Genomic DNA, 14,387 nt, shown 5'->3' with positions numbered 1-14,387 from the left:
AGATGATTTACAAATAGTTGTTAAGCCAACTTAGTTAAGAGATTTAAATCACTGCTGCAATGGTCATTAAGTCACAATGAGATGACCTAATTTCTAATGCAATTGAATTGTTGGTTACAGATCTTAATTATAACTTTTATATTTGATCCTTCCTGATCAAATGTATCTTTGTAGCTCACCAAGGATATTCTTCTTATCGTTCTAATTTGCTTCTAAGAATCATCAAATTATCTATTATATTGCACACATTCAATCCTCAACTTGACCTTATATCATTGTTAAGTCAGCTTCAATATAACTTAGAAAAATTAATATTCATTTAGGACTCAATCAGCTAGAACCAAAAAATAATTCAATTGAACTCAATATGTCAAAACAAGAAAATCCTTCAATAGTTAACCCTGCTTGGTAGACACTAACTCATAAATGATCTTCTGGTGTTAACCAAGTGAAATTGGTTAACACTGCATAATCAAAAGTTTCTTTTAGTAACCAAGTGATCTCAATTAACACTAGTTCCATCCAACATTTCCTTTATTAACTGAGTGAGCTTGGTTAACACTTGAATTTTGCAAACTTTTTGTTATCACTGAGTGAACTGGGTAGACATTGTCTTTTAAACTAGGAAAACTTTGAAATTTTTGGCAAACACAGAAAACTATCTTCATCACTCAAATGAGCTCAACATATACTAACTTGCAATTATATGACATTTTTTGTAACATCAAAGACAATACACAATTAATTATTTATTTTCAACAATCTCCCTCTTTAGCATTGATGGCAATACAACATGTCATAACACAATGAAATTTTAGAGCAAGAATAAAATAAGGAACATATCCATACTTATCCTTGAGAACTCCCTCTATTAGTGTGAACTCCCTCTACCTTCAATTTCTCCATCTATTAGCAAAATTTTATCTTCAACATCTTCTTCTAATAGAAAACTTTCTCTCTTTGATATTAGACCAAATTATCCTTCTTTTCTATCTCCCTCGTTGTCATCTCTTGAAGTGATAAAATTTCTATGAGATATGATAGAAAATTTCTCCCTATTTGACATCTCATGCCAAAGACAATGTTAATTATATATTAATTTACCTCATGTACTAATTCATTTACAATGTGCCTTGACAATACTACATCAACTGGTTGATCTTCAACATGCTCTAGTTGATGCATCACTAAACTACATTTACTCTCAAAAAATTATATTTTTATAGCAATGTGCTTGGTTTTGGTATGCATCACAAGATTCTTTGATATATTAATTGCACTAGTGCTATCACAAAATGTAACCACTAGATCCTTGATCTCTGTCTTCATATCTTCCAATAGTTTCTTGAACCAAACAATATTTGAACAATTAATTATTGCTGCCACATATTTTGCCTCTACTATGGACTAAGAAATACAATGATGCTTCTTGCTTATCCAAGACAGTAGTCTTTTACAAAGAAATAAAGCTCCACCACTTGTGCTCTTTCTGTCATCAATGCTTCCTACCGAATCAACATCAATGAATGCTTTCAAATCCAAATTGCCTCCTTTTTTTACCATAAATCATATTCTCTAGTACCTTTCAGATACCTCATGATTCTATTTATTGCTATCATATGATTTTCTTTGGGACTTTTTGAGAATCTTAAAACATACAAATTGCTAATGCAATATCAGGCCTTGTGTGCACTATATATTGCAATTTTTTAGTCATTGATCTATTTCTTTGGAATCATCATTTTTGGAAAGTTTATGTCTAGTAGACATGGGTGTTCCAACAAGTTTTGAGTTTTCCATTTAAAACTTTTTTAGTATCTCATTGATATATTTGGATTTAGTAACGTAGATACCATCTTTCTTCTATTAGATCTACAATCCAACAAATAATTTTATCTCTCCAAACATAGACATCTCAAATTCTTTACTCATCTCTTATGAAAATGCTTTGCATAAATCATCATTTCCTATAAATAAAGTTTCATCCACAAATATTTTTGCCAATACAATCTTCTTGTCTAGTCTTTCTTTGATATACAAATTACTGTTATTATTTATTCTTTGACAACCAATCTTTATCAAGTAGTTATGATGTCTTTCATACCAAGCTTTGGGAGCTTTCTTGTGACCATACAACACTTTGTGTAATTTGCAGACCATATCTCTTTTCCTAGGATCTACAAAACCTTCAAGTTGTTCAATGTAGACTTCCTCATCAAGAATTTCATTCAAGAATGCATATTTTACATTTATTTGATATAATTTAAGTCCTTGGTGTATTGCATATGCTAGTAATATTCTAAAATATTCTAATCTTGCAATAGGAGAAAAAGTTTCACCATAATCAATACCTTATTCTTGAGAATAACCTTTACATACTAACCTTGCTTTGTTTCTTGATACTTTTCCATCTTCATTTAGCTTATTTCTAAATACCCACTTTGTGCTGATTACATTTTTATCCTTGGATCTTGAAACAAGAGTACAAGTCTTATTCTTCTCTATCTATTCTATTTCTTCATTCATAGATTCAATCAAACTTTCATTATCCAAAGAATCTTTAACATTTCTAGTTACAAATTTGGCAAGCATACATGTACCTTTCAATTTGTTTCCTTTCATATTTCCATCTGACTTGTCTCCAACGATCTAATCAGTTACATGGTAATCTCTAACATATCTTTCTAACATAGGTACTTTGGATTTAGAATTCATTCCACTAACCTACTCATGAATTTTTATATCAAGATTGGATCCCACTATCTATGACTTAGATCCATTAAACCTAGTTTTCTCTGACACTAGCTTGGTAGCTTTTGACTATGACTCAGGTCCTTTAGAATGTGACTTGGGTTGCAATGGTTTCAACTTAGTAGCTTTTGGAGGATTTGAGGACTGAGGAGGTGAGGCCTCCTAACTTCCAAATATATTTGGCACTAAATCAAGTTCATAGTAAAAGAATCTTTTGTAATCCTTAGGTTCTTTGTTTCTTCTTCACTCTTTTCTACAAAATCATTGATTCTCACATGTGCACTTTCTATGATCTTATGAATAGTTAGATTCAAAAAATTGTATTCTTTACTTCTAGAGGAGTATCCTAGGAATATGTTTTCATCACCTTTGACATCAAATTTACCTTTCATAGATTCCTTTAAGTTATAAAATTTTCTACCAAATACTTTAAAGTAACTTACATTGGGTTTGTAGCCATGCCATATTTCATAAGAAATTGGATTTGAGTTTTTCTTCAACTATACTCTGTTCAAGGTATGCAGTATAGTACAAATTGTTTCCTTCCAATATTTTATTGCAACACTCTTTTCTAACATTAAGGTTCTTGCAAAATCCATGATGGATTTGTTCCTTCTTTCAGCTATACCATTCTACTAAGGTGTACTAGGGGGTTGATACTTGTCTCTTAATTTATTTTTTAATGCATAATTCATTGAACTCATTGGAATTGAATTCAACACCTTTTTCTAATCTCAAACATTTTAGTTTCTTTTTCTACTCTTGTCAAATACCACTTAAACTTTTTAAAAGCTTCAAATCTTTCTTTATAGGTACATTACAGTCATCATTTTAGAATAATCATCAACAAATAGAATAAAGTACTTATCTCCATTGTAACTTTCTATTCCAATAAGTCCACATAGTTTTGTATGAACCAACTCCAAGACTTCTTCTTTATTATAGTCTTTCTTTTGAGACTAGTCTTTCCCATCTTTTCAATTTGACAATTTTTGCACAGACCCATATCAAGTTTCCTTGGACTAGGAATGCCTCTTACTTGTCTATTTTTTCTTATCTTCACCAGATTATCAAAGTTCACATGAAATAAAATTTTATGCCATAACCATCTTTCTTTTACTTGAGCAATAAAATATGAACTTTTACTAGGATCTAGGTAGAATAGATTACCTTTTGTTTGTTTTCCAAACAAAACCAAATTTCCTTTTCCATCTAGTAGTTTGGCCTTCTCATTCATGAATTCCACCTTGAATTAAATGTTATTCAATTATGCCACACTCAGTAGATTATGCTTTAGTCCTTCAACCTAGTAGCCTATTGGGACTAGAAATTGCATGGTCAATTTTTAGTCACATTGAAAATTTTGAAAAATCAATGCCCTATAGATGTCTTTTATGCATATGTAGTTGATTGTTAGTTTGAGGCCTAGATGGTGTTTAAGTGGCTTAACATATCTCATTTGACATATTAATGTGATCCACAATGTTATTTTTCCATCCCGAATCATTCAATGAAGTCCCATTTTGAGCTAGTATCAAAATTTGCAATTCTACCCAACTGAATATATTTTACCCAAGAATGCGTCATGATCCACGACTTTGGGGATGTTTACTATGCATATAAAAGAACATGTGTTCTGATTTTCAGCCCTTTTCAAATCTGTTTGACTAGGTTTTGAACCCCTCAAAGTTGGTCATTTACTATTTCATGCATTTGTGTAGTTGTTCACAATTTTGGGAAGCCTTGTTTGACCAATTATATCTTTGACCCAGTTGACCCAAATGAAGAAATTATTTTTGTATTGTGTTCCAGGGGTCAAACACTTCATATGTTCCAATTTTGAGATCATGGAAAATCTGTTTGATTAGTTTGCTAACATGATTAAAAATCTAGTTTACATTGTTCTGTTACGACTAAGGTATCCAGATTGATTTGTACCCCTCTTTGGAACATTATAACTTTGATCCCATGATTGTTAAGCCTAAATAGATTGTACCATATTGTTCTATCTTGGAAATTCTTGAAGTCTGCCAATTCTCAAGTCATGAAAAATCCATCTACATACTTTCTTATGTCTGTCTGTTTACCAAAAGTTAATTTTTGACACATTTCCTAGTTTAAAGTTTTCAAGTGCCTATTTTCAAAAATTTGCCAAATTTATCTTGTTATTTTTCATAAGCCCTAATTATGGATTGTTATCCTTTGAATGGAAAAGAACTGAAATCCTGGTTTTCAGAACCCTAAGTGATCAATAACCCAGTTTATAATGCCAAACTCAAGCCCAGTTTATGCTTTTTAACACTATTTACCTACAAGATAATTGAAGTATGGATGTTTGGCGATTAAAATATTTTGATTGGGAATTCATCATGGGCTAAAAATATGCAATATGGTAGAGTGTGTAGGATTGAACACTCATGCCAATTTCCATGGCCTGGTTACTTGATTGAATTAATTTTTAAGGTCAGCTGGCGAGCCTCCAGACACAAATTCACAATTTGCAAAATTGATTAAAAGTGAGTTTTAAATAATGAATTGATGATTGAATTTGAATCCTATCAGTCTGAAATGTCCAAATTGGTCAATTTGATGGATTAGTTATTTGAAACAAAAAAAAAAATTTAGCCAAACCTGCTTTGGGGCCCGAGTAATTCCATTAGATTGATAAGCTATTGGGAAGTGAAATAGCTCAGAAGATGTTTCAATGATTGTAATAGGAAGATGGATAAAATGGATCAAACTAGTTGAAGTAATAAGGAGAAAAATGGCCCGCAAACGTCTTGATAAAAATAAATTTGAATAAGGGTCTTGCTATATATTGAGGCATTTTTAAAAAAAAATCTTCATAGATTACAATTATAGTTGATAAATTATCTTATGGTGGGGATAAAAATATGTCTGAATGTTTTGTCCTTTCTCTATAATCAAAACTTCATGATTTTCAATCTACAAATTAATAATATAGAAGGAGATGAAAATATTAGTGCCTATCTTATATATACGTGAAAAAAAAAAGAGCATAGCAAGATCAAGCTGCAGGTATGCCCACATTTTTGGAAGCTACATGATATTGTTTTCTTGCAAGGCTAGTCTATCAAACTCTTGGTTTGTAGCAATCAAGTTTTATCACATTATTCCCAGTCTTCCTTTTTGGCATTGTCTCAATATACATATCTACAGAGCAAATGAGAAGAGCAGAATAGGGCATGGATGCAAGAAGGAAGAGTAGGAAATCATAGCTATTAAAGAGAGGATCATGTGCATACAAAGGGGAGCCACCTTAGAGCAAAAATTCCAAGCCATGAAAAAGAGGAGAGCCAGGGGAGAGCTTGGGCTAGCATTTATTAAAATTTTGAAGTCTAAAGGTACAGAAGCCATTTAAAATACTCATATAGTTTATGCAAGGAATGTAATACATATTGGTATTATAGCTATAAAACATAGTAGATTCATTTGAGAGGCAAATGCACATGCAATAAACAAGTTGGATCAGCTACATGAGTACCTTGGCTTGATGCAGGCTCTACATATAACATCATCTAATTGATCTAATGCCTTATTAATTGTATAGAGATTGATGTTTGAACTTTCTACTATGACTACTCGGGTTGAAAATCTTGCAATTTCTTCCTCAAAAACATTTGGTGGTGATAAAAATAGGAAGGGCTAAGTAGGGCACCAAAATTTGTGGAATTAAAGAATTATTTTTAGGGTTTGGAGAATGGTAGAAGAAATTCAGACCATAGTTGCATGCATGGCTTGAATGAAGAAAATAGGAATCAGTTTGGAGCTTGGAGAAAGGAAGAGTTTATAGGGAGCAATCCCAACAAAAAGGAGAAATCAAAGCATAAAGACGTATGCTCAAAATTAAATGATTCTACTCTATGACATGACTAGATGAGGAGTCAGCAGGTATAGAAGCCCAAAATTTGAATGTGATACAAGAAAAGGGAGCTCCATGCAATATAGAAAAGACACTGATTGTAGGCATAAAGAACTCTGAGTATAGAAGCTGTTAGGCAGCCAAGCAAAAGGAGACCTACGAATTGTATAAAGGAGGTCACCCATACATGAAGGAAAAGCCTCCAAGTTATGACAAACCTTACAATAACAAGGCAATCCATGGCCGGAGCATTCAATCAAACAACACTCCATGCCAAAGAGATAGGGATGGTAGGCAACAAGGGAAGATAGTCCAAAAGAAATATCCCACATGTAGTAGATGGTCATATTTTATAATCTTTAAATATAATTGCACTATAATGGTAAGTGTTCAAAAGAGAGCTACCTTTTGAAAGGATGCAATGCATTGTGGGGCTTGTGGCTAGCCAACTAGATAATGATGTCAAAACATTTTTAAAAAACTTACCAATGAGCATGATGATGACATGGTGAGCTCAATGATTGGATGACTAGGATGGCGACATGTGGATGATCATTTGGTGGTCATTATGTCACCAAGGGAAAGATGCATGATGGTTAACATGGTCACATAGCAACTGCCTAGGTAGCAGTGATGTAGATATGATGTGGCATTGATATGGCAGCTAAGATGTACTGGTCATGTGGCATCTGGATGTTGTGGTGGTGACAGGTCAAGGTGAGGTGGACAAGTCTGATAGTGACATGTATTGGAGGCTTTAGACATGGCATGCTTCTTGAGAAACTAACCATGCTTCTTGAAAAACTAACATGGCAGAGAATGACACATGTCACAAGGTCACTATGTCATTGATGATGTAGCAGAATGTTGACTAGCATAGGGACATAGCGACGGATGACATGGCATGATGACATGGTGTGCTAATGTGGTAGAATAGAGGATGAATTAAATGATGCCACATGGTGTCCAAGTGGTAGGGGTCAGTTGAAAAAATAGTAGTCAGCTAATCACATGTCAACACATGGTGAGGGTTGGTCAACAGGTTTGACCTAGAGGAGAATGGTGAGAAATTTTAATATTTTATTAATTTTTCCTCAAAACTACATGCAGAACCAAGTTTTAAATCAGGCTTGAATTTATAATATAGTTCAAACCTTTGAAAAAGTCAAATATTTTTGCAAATGTAAGCTTGAAGCCTAGTAGGAGCCTGACTTTAAAATCAAGATTATGGGAGTTCTCGATAAGCAGATATAGGCTTATTATATATCGCTAAAACTAGGAGAAGATGAACTTTCTAATTATGGAGTTTGTTTTTGCATAGGTGCTCACTAGTTCAAGTTATAGGTAGAAATTTAAATCTTGGGCCTTCTTAGTGAAATGGGTGAAAATTGAGGATGAAGTTAAAAACATGGTAAAAACACATGGTAAAAGGTTTGTTGGGTCAATTTTGAGAATATTATGCCTTTTTTGGTATAATTTATCTCCAATTTTCAGTTATGATGGAGGATTTGATATGCAGTTGTAGAGAGAGATTAGAGAGATTCTTTTCACTTCTTGAGGAGGTTTTTCAAGTGGACACATGTCAGATGCAGAACAGATCCGAGAATTCCTCCCTCTATATCATTCTCTTTCTTTCTCATTATGTGGGTTCTAGTTTTGTCACTGTGAGACCATTGTTGGCTAGAAATTTTTAGTCTTTCTGTGAGACCATTTTGTTGGATTCAGAACTATAATTCCACCCACATTCTTCAGCATGTTTTCTCTTATATGAAAAACAATAGGAAAGATAATACAACTAGTTCTGATATGTTAGGTGTTTTCATGTTTTAACTTCATGCATTTGAATGTAATATTTTCAAAGAAATGAATACAAATAAACAAGAATTTTATTAGTTTCATTTTGATTCTCATCTCCTATCTTAGTAATCTGCAATCTTATGTGGTCTAAGGGAAAAGAACTGAGACCCATTTTCATCCCCTTAAGGTTGTGTGCCTAATATGCTTTGCTATTGGAACAAAGGGCCAAGTAAATGCTTGATGTGTTTAACAAGGTTGCTAGTTATTTGAGAAGGATATCTCATGACAATGAGGTCTTGATGAACACTGATGTCTAATTCACAAAGTGGTAGGATAGATCTAATGTATAGGTGTATGCAATATGTCCTCAATATCAAAAATGTATGTGTTGAATTCATGAAATTACCCAATAGATAAGGCATTGATTAGCTATAGGATCACTTGTTCATACTACTACATACTTGGGGTTATGCTGATAATCAACATTATTAATCAAAGGCTTTTACCTTTCATGTTGAAGAGCTAAAAAGGATGCTCTCACTCAGCTTGTGAATTTCATGGATTTGCATTTAGCTATTGCAAATATATGTTACTACTTAAGTCATTAGGAGAAATAAGGGTTAAATCTACTTAATAGATTCATGAAATTTTTTTGTACTAGTACCATATTAATTGAATCTGAGGTCCACCCACCTAAGTTTTGCAAAGCCTATAGTAGAAGAAGGTTCAAGCCTTATAGTTGGCCTGGTGTTTGAAATGACATGTTGAAGATGAGAGTTAGCTGCCCCTAGATGTTTCTTGTTTTCATTAGGGTAATTTGAAACTTGTAGCATTTCAAAACACCAAAATAGCCATTACAACATCTAAGTTCATTGGTTAGTGATGTATAACCTTTTCCCTTTATGCAACAAGGTTCATTGTTTCCAAATCTTACACTACCTCCATCATAATATTCCATATGCTCAAATTATATTTTGTCACCAGTCATATGATGTGAGAAGCCACTATCAATAATCCATGTAACATTTTTTTCTAATATGAGAGATAAGTGCCATTTTATCTCCTTCATCATTAGATTCATCTTTTAGAACAATATATACCGTTCATCATCTTCACTACTATCTAAATCTGTAGCTGTGAAGCAAAATTTCTTACCATTGTCTTTTTAGTTGTTGTAGTTTTTGAAATTCTTCTTGCCTTTGAACTTGTTTTTTTTCTTTTCATTTTTTTGTTCTCTATTTGGTCACCTAGTAGTAATGTGTCCAACTTCTTCACAAGAGTAACAGATTAAAAGAATTTTACCTTTATACTTTCCTTTTCTTTTGGGATACCTTCTTGCAAGTAATGTTTCAATGGCTTCAAGATCACTATCATGGCTATCTTCCTCTTCACTTTTAGATTGTTTCCTTTAAGAATTTTTGGCTTTCTTATTGAATGATACCTTGGCTTCAAATGTAGACTCAAGATTGCTAGAACTAGGAGTATAATTATCATAGTTATCTAGTTCAAATGATGTCAACCTTCCAACTAGTGCATCCAAAGTTATCCTATTATTTGGATCACATCTCATTTCTTGAATAGTGGATATTCAGATTGTATAGATAGGAAAAAGGGTTATGAGTAACTTTCTTACCATTGTTACATCATCAATTGTTCCTCCAGAGGCTTTAATAGCACTAACATTGGATTTGATTCTATCAACATATTTTGCAATGTTTTCATCTTATCTCATTTTCATCTAATCAAATTGGACCCTCAAGCCTTCAAGCTTTCTACCTTAGCTATTTTTACATTATCATTACCTCCATATATATCCTTTAGTTTGGTCCACATTTCATGAGCAATAGCACATTTTTTGGCTTCATCAAATTTAACATAGTTAAGAGTTGATGCTATGTCAATCATCATGATATTATGATTTTTCTTTTCAAAAATTTCTTCTATAGACATTGTACTTGTAGGAGCCTTATAAGAAGTGTTTAAGTATTTCAAACCTAAATCATTGATGGTTGCCTAATTCAACTTCATAAGTTCTTTCCATGCTACAAAATTTTCTATGAACAACTTTGAGACCTCCCTTTTGTAAGACATCCTAATCTTTAGCTGAGGTCCTTAAAACCTTTTCTACAAGAACCAAGAAGCTCTGATACCAATTGTTGCAAATATAAGAGTAACTAAAAGGGGAGGGTTGAATCAGTTACCACTAAAATAAATATCAAATTCCTTAGATGTCAATACAAATCAAAACTTTGATTAAACTATATTTTGTTGTAACTCAACAAATACACATGCACTCAATTTACATTAGTAAATGTTGTAACTTGGTAAACACTAAAATAACTTAGTAACTACTTAACATGAAAATATTTAAGATATTATCTATGATTAATCTTACTTAACCTAGTTTCATAAATGTAAATGAAATAGCATGAACATAATTGACATTAAGATTTAACATGGAAACCCAATTTGGGAAAAATTACTAGTTACAACTAGTTACTGATTTTCACTCTTCTAAAGTGAGCCTTGTTAGGAGCCAACCCTATTAATAGTTACAAAACACACTATTAGGTATGACCCTATTAGAGGATTTAATCACCCTATTAGGAGTGGCCTTGTTATAGGTCTTTAGAAAATTCAATCTAGAAATGTCACCTTCTTAGAGGATTTACAAATAGTTGTTAACCCAACTCAATTAAGAGATTTAGATTACTGCTACAATGGTTAGAAAGTAACAATGAGATGACCTAATTTATGATGCAGCTAAATTGATGACTATAGATTGAATTCCAACATGTATACTTGATCATTCTTGATTGAATGTATCTTTGCAACTCACCAAGGATATTATGCTTATCCTTCTAATTTCCTTCCTCTAAGCATCATCAAATATTCTATTATGTTCCACACATTCAATCCTCAACTTGACCTTATATTTATATCTTACAAATTATCAAGTCAGATTGAATACAACTATCAGCTAGAAAAAACAAATAATTTAATTGAACTCAATATTCTAAAACAAGAAAATCTTTTGTTAGATGACCTTGCTTGGTAGACACTAACTCAGAAATGATTTTCCTATGTTAACCAAGTTAACTTGGTTAACACTAAATAATCAAAAAGCTCCTTTGGTAACCAAGTGAGCTTAGTTAACAGTGGTTCCATCCAATATTTCCTTCATTAACTGAGTGAGCTTGGTTAACACTCAACTTTTGTAAACTTTCCTTTTTTGACCGAGTGAACCTGGTAGACACTATCTTCTAAACTAGGCAATCTCTAGAATACTCAACAAACAAGGAAATTATCTTCATCACTCAAGTGAGCTTAGCATGCACTAACTAGAAATGATATGATATTTTGTGTAACATCAAAGATAATACACAATTAATCAATTATTTTCAACACCTTCAACCCAGTAAGCATTGTCACATCTAAGTTCAGTGGTTAATACAATGCAACCTTTTCTTTTTACATAACAATGTTCATCATTTTTTAATCTGACACTCCCACAATCATAGTTTACCAAGTGCAAAAAAATTGATTTATCACCAATCATGTGGTGAGAACAACCACTATCTATGATCCATGTGTCATTCTTTCTAATATGAGAAATGAGGGTCATCTTATCATTTTCATCATCTGAATCATCTTTAATAACAATGTAAACCATTTCATCATCATCACTACTATTAGACTCTTTAGTCATGTAACAAGATTTCTTACCTTTATCTTTGTTATATTTGTAGCTTTTGAAATCTTTCTTGACTTTATACTTGTTGTACTTCTTTTCTTCCCTATCTTCTTTGTTTGGACACTATTGTCACAAACACTCACACCTTGACTAAAGTTTTTACCTGAAGGCAACCTTGTGAAACATGGAAAAAATCTCCAAGCTATGGGACCTGAACTATGAGATTGAGTCTCTAGAGAGGGTCGGCTTCCTTACTATTGAGGTGCACCTAACTATTGTTTGAGAGGAAAATGAAGGACGAATGCATGAAAGAAAAACTACACAATGTGATCTAAAGGGGGTGATACAACAAAATAGCTTGTTCAGTAATATCTCTACTTAACAATGTAATATTCTTCAATATAATCTTAGAATACACCTATTCAACTTTTGTTTTGACTCAACAATCACATACAGATCATAAACCAAATAAATACTATGAGGAAAGGTCTTCACTCCATAACATTCAAAGGGAAAATAGTAGATACTTTTATGTAGATTGAAGAATGTAAACAAATACATTAACATAGGTAAGAAGGTTTTACACTTATATTAATAGAGAATGAGGCACAGTAGAAATTAAATTCATTCATAGACAAAAGGAAATTACACTAACAAAGTGGAATGTTTTTATTAAAGAATTAGAAAAAATGATCAACCCTAAGAAGGATTACAAAATCTAGTTCTATAGTGCAAGCATGACTCAGGTAGCTTCTACCCTAAGGAAAAAATCAACAACTGCATTTAAGATTGTAGATAATAATCACTATAAATTTTGGAAATATTTCATCATGGTACACATCTAAATTCAAGAAAATCATATCTATTTATCAAACAAAACCTTGAGAAGAAAAAAATTGAAACCATTAACATTATGACTAGGTAGATGGATAACCAAGTAAAAACATAGTGTCCCTCTACATTTATCAAGTATGGGGAGCATTGAAGAGTGGTTGTGGATGATCAAGAAGTTCATATTCTCCATTTAAGAGTTATTTTTTCTTTATATCATCATTCCAAGTCAACCATGTCATTAGTCAACTAGAGTCAATCTTCAAGCTTCACCACATGGACCAGTCATATTTTAACATTCTACCACCTCACCAATGTTGACTTGCATCCTAACCCTAGTCATATGTTTGCCACCTTTTATCTTAACTAATAATTTTATCTTGTGAAACCACGAGCTGAGTCAAATTAACCACTAACTATTGTGACCCAATGATTGCATGATTTTAAGCCTTCCCAACATTGTCATAGTTTTCCTTGGCTAACACTAAATGACAGTGACCCTACAAACCATGGAGACCTTATTTCCAAAATATCATTTATGTCATTGTGGCTTGAACCTTGACTTAACATGAAATGCCCATGACCTTGCAAAAATGAACATAGCTACCACTGCCAACTGCTTACTTGCCACCTAGGCCTACTAAGACATGTGTCCATCTATCATTATGTCACTATGGATAATCACCTTATATCTTTGGTTAGAAACATAATGATGAAACTTAATCTATAGTTAATATAATGGTCTCAAAGATGTATTAACCCCTATTAGTGCCTTAACCAATAAAAATAATGCCTTGTGCCAACTCATCTAACATTCTTTCTTTTTCTTGTGCCCCATAATAGAAATATGATCTATACATCCATGTGTCACATCATTGCTATCTCATTATGCATTTTTATCATATATTTTTCCCTAGCAAAACAACAATAGGCATTGATCTTGGGAGATCAGATGGCCAAGGGAAAACCAAAGTTTACCACTCATGTCAGAACTTTTGACCCATTCAGTGTTACTGCATCATCAAATTCCATATGGAACCATGCCATAACTTTAATCTAAGGTTATCCCAAAACTCATGTGACCATGAAAACAAAAGAGAATCACTCCATTGCCACCTAAACCCTGGTTAACTATTTTAACCTTGCAAACATTCAAAGAAAAGGAAAACATAGTGTCATGACTTTGATCTTGAGTTAAGCTTAACCCTCTATGACCCTATGATGAAGCTAATTAACAAACCACAATCACGTGATTACAACCATTAATTGGGTATTAATACATTAAACCACAACCCTATGCCAATCACAAGGATAACCACCTTGCACCCTTGTAACTTGGTAAATGGTGAAGGCACAAACTATGGTGATTGAGTGATGAAAGATAATCACATGGTCATAACTTAGAACTCCAAAGGGATAAAGAATGAAAAG

The sequence above is a fragment of the Cupressus sempervirens genome, chromosome 4 (genome assembly GCF_028749045.1).
Source record: "Cupressus sempervirens isolate cs-2001-9-10 chromosome 4, ASM2874904v1, whole genome shotgun sequence".
In the NCBI taxonomy this organism is placed as follows: Eukaryota; Viridiplantae; Streptophyta; class Pinopsida; order Cupressales; family Cupressaceae; genus Cupressus; species Cupressus sempervirens.
Note: the sequence above shows the minus strand (reverse complement) of the source record.